Raw genomic sequence first — 4232 nt, 5'->3', positions numbered from 1 at the left:
AACGGCTGGGGCGGTGCAATGACCTCACCGGTTCTACTCTCTTACCCCTCCCCCACGAGGTTGTTGGTGCTGGTAGCCAGAGTAGAGAAGTTTGGGGGGGCGGGGGGATGGGAGAAGAACTAGTGATGTCACCTTTCCTCTGCGTGATTGGCTGTCGGGTGGCCGAACTACGACCAATCAACAGTCTCAAAAACTCTGGCGCGGCCCCGCGGAAAGCCCTGTTGCCACCAGGCGAGAGGAGAGGACCTGCGGTTGTGGGGTAGCATGCACTGCGGTGTAGGCAACGCGCGTGGTCTGGGGCCGCGGGGCCAAGTCAACTCCACGACATTGATTTTAGGATGGCGCACTTTTTTGATAGCACCCACCCTTCTTCAAACTTGGGTTGAGGCATAGGATGGGGAAATGCAGCGCTTCCTGGGGTTTCACACTCCATTCCGTAGGCAAACGCACAGCCCTGTGATTGTTCACACCAGAAGAAAGATTTGTAAAGATATTGGGGTGGGTGTCACACTGGAGGTGAGGAGGAGACCGTGTGCCGCATACCCTCTGGGCCGTAGAAGGTTGTTGCCCAGATGCCGAGTTTACACCAGGTGTGAATTTCTTCCCATAGCTTCACAGTTCCCTTGGATCAGGTTTCCCTTGGACCAAAGGATAATAGAGAACGATTTATACCGGCTCTGAGGAATGTTTCTCTTGCCTGTGATGGACGCTCAAGACTGTAGTAGCAAGGAAAACGCGTCTATTCTATCGTAGCTCATCATACTGTCAGTGTTGGCTGGTTTTTTTTTTTTTTTTTTTTCGAGACAGGGTTTCTCTGTGTAGCTTTGCGCCTTTCCTGGAACTCGCTTTGGAGACCAGGCTGGCCTCGAACTCACAGAGATCCGCCTGGCTCTGCCTCCCGAGTGCTGGGATTAAAGGCGTGCGCCACCACCGCCCGGCGTTGGCTGGTTTTTATGTCACGTTGACACAGGCTTAGAGTCTTGAGATGGAGTGAACTTCAACTGCTTCCATAAGATTGTCCTGTAGGAAAGTCTATGGGATACTGTCTTAATTAATTAGTGACTGATATGGGAGGCTCCAACCCATTGTGGGTGGATGCCACCCCTAAGAAGGTGGTCCTAGGGCGTATAAGGAAGCAGCCTGAGCAAACCATGGAGATAAAGCCATTATGGCTTCTGCTTCAATTCTGCCCTGGCTTCACTTCAGATGGACTTAGTGATATGTAAGGTGAAATAAACCTTTCATCACTGAGTGGCTTTTGCTCATAGTGCTTTACCACAGCAGTAGAAACTTAACTAAGACACCATCCTAACATTCGGATGACTTGTAAAAGTCCTGTGGTATATGGCTGCTTCACACAGGGTATGCAAAAAGTACCAGTTGTCCGTGGCACTTACATGGAGGCAGTTCCACACTATCTATAGTAACTTCCCACTGTCTACAGGAATTCAGGAAAAATTAACTGTCCTTAAAAGTTCACAGAGCAGAGAACTTAGTCTATTACCCCTGCTATTGTAGAACTAATAAAATCTTACACTTTCTTGTCCTCCCCGCCCCCACGCACCCAACTCTGCTCTTACTCAGTAGTAGTCCAGACTGGCCACAAATTCGAGGAGTCTTCCTTCCTCAGTCTCCCAAATGCTAGGATTTTGAACATTAAAGGCCATGCCTGGTGCTGGACAGATGGCTCAGTGGTAAAGGGCACTGGCTGCTCTTCCAGAGGACCCAAATTTGATGCTCAGCATTCATGTGGTGGCTCATAAACAGTGGGTAACTCCAGTTCTGGGGATCAAACACCTTCTTCTGGCCTCTGCAGGCATAAGGCACACAAGTTGTTCACAGACATGCATACAGGCAAGACACCAATGCACATTTTTAAAATGCACACATGGACTCACACCTTTATCCCAGCACTCAGGAGGTAGAAGCAGGTGGATCTCTTGAGTTCAAGGCCAACTTGGCATACACAGAGAGTTCCAGTACAGCCAGGACTACACAGAGGAAACCCCGTCTCAAAACAACCAACAACAACAAAAAGAAATACACATTAAAATAAATCAGCCAGATGGTGACACACACCTTTAATCCCAGCACTCGGGAGTCAGAGGCAGGGGGATCTCTGTGAGTTCGAGGCCAGCCTGGGCTACCAAGTGAGTTCCAGGAAAGGCGCAAAGCTACACAGAGAAACCCTGTCTCGAAAAACAAAAAACAAAAAACAAAAAAAAAAAACAAAAAACAAAAAACAAAAAACAAAAAAAAAAACATGCGAAAAACAACAACAAAAAAGACAGCGGTTCTCAACATGTGGGTCTCGACCACAACATGAGGAACTGTATTAAAAGGTCCCAGCATTAAGAAGTTTGAGAACCACTGATTTAAGAAGTTGGAGGGAGGCAAGGGTATCTCCATAAGTTCCAGGCCAGCCGACTATATAGTTCCCAAAACAAACAAACAACAGAGACAGAAATCAGATAAACCATTTGGATAGCCCCTAGTGAATGGTTCATGCTGTATCCAAGGGGTTTACAGCAGTTACAGAGAAGTCTTCAAGTGTGCAAATGCCAACTGCCCTTGTTAACTTTGGATACAAAGGAGATTGTGCTGTCTGTGGGGAGACTCCTGCTGGGCAGTTCACAGTTCCCACTGTCTACCCGGGCACATGGGGGGCGGCGGCGGGGGGGGGGGGGGGGGGCGGGCGCGGGAGGACGTGAATGGGTCAGGGTGAAGTTGTGTTCCCCAGTCAGTTCACATCAGGTGTGAGGATTAAACAAACACATCCTGCCAAGGAAGTGTTCTGCTGTAGTGCAGACTTTCTGGATAGAATGTGATTATGATAGCCACAGAGGGGGATCCCCCCAGCACTCACCCACCTGTACTTCTTGTGAAAGTCAACAGCAAGCAGGCACTCAAGGAGAGCTCTTAGTGGGAAAGCACATGGACCAAGCCTTATTGGAGGAAAGGTGTGTGTTCAGAGAGCAGTACCCTGCCCCTGGGAGAATTACATAAACTGTAGTTAACTTACGTACCCAGTTGCACGCCCCTGTGGATGAGGGATGACGTTGCAGGAGGTAGGGCAGCACTGCCTTAGGTTGCCTGGGGTCAAATCACAGCTGGGCTTCTTCTTCCCAGCTGTGCCCTACTGGGAAGGTCACTTAATCTCCCCCCCCACCCCCACCCCCCACCCCCGCCCCCTTGATTTCCACCCCTTTTAAAATGTAAATAGGGTTGAGGGTGTGGCTCAGAGGCAAAGCATTTGCAAGCTGGGTTTGAGGTCCTGGGTTCCATTCCCGGCAGAGAGGGGGGGAAAAAAGATAAAGAATAAAAGAACTTGATGGCTTTGTTAGGACCAGGTAGTGAGTTAGAGCAGCGAGAGCTAATGCTTTCTGCACAGCAGGGTGAAGTTCCTTATATTTTAAAAAGAAGGAAGAAAGCTGTTTCCTGGTGGCGCACGCCTTGAATCCCAGCACTCGGGAGGCAGAGCCAGGCAGATCTCCGTGAGTCTGAGGCCAGCCTGGACTACAGAGTGAATTCCAGGAAAGCCAGAGCTACACAGAGAAACCCTGTCTCAAAAAAAAAAAAAAAAAAAAAAAAAAAAAGGAGGAGGAAACCCAGGCCCAGGTCTGTTTTCCCAGCACTTGGGAGGTTGGAAGTAGGAGTTTAGGAGTTCAAGGCCAGCCTTGGCTAGAGAGTGAGTTGGAGGTCAGCCGAGGCTAAATGAGACCCTATTTCAGGAAACAAAAACAACAACCTGAGTTCACCATAAAGAAATAGTAAGGCAAGAAGAAATTCCAACATTCGGAGGCTGAAGGATCAAGACCTGGGTTACATGGACAGACCCTGTCTATCTGAAAAAACAGAAGGGGGGAGCTAAATGTTTAAGAGAGATTATTTAATCTGATTTGTACATTACGATACATATATATTTCAGAATATCACCTAGTACTATAATCTATTACCAGTTATAAGTTATTTTATTTAATGATTTTGGAATGTAGCTTTGTAGATGAGCTCATTTTTAGCATGGACAAGGCTCTGGGTTTCATCCCCAGCACCATAATAAATAAATTAACAACAGACAAGAGAGCTAAGGAGGTGGTCTGTCAGGTAGAGGTGCTTGCCACCAAGACTGAGTCCCTGAGTTTAATCCCGGGACCCACATGTTTGAATAAGAAAACCAACTCCTTCAAATTGTCTTCTAATCCTGTGTGCTGGGGTACACACATGTCCCGTCC

The sequence above is a fragment of the Peromyscus californicus genome, unplaced genomic scaffold (assembly GCF_007827085.1).
Source record: "Peromyscus californicus insignis strain IS unplaced genomic scaffold, ASM782708v3 Scaffold_4__1_contigs__length_199733344, whole genome shotgun sequence".
NCBI lineage: Eukaryota > Metazoa > Chordata > Mammalia > Rodentia > Cricetidae > Peromyscus > Peromyscus californicus.
Note: the sequence above shows the minus strand (reverse complement) of the source record.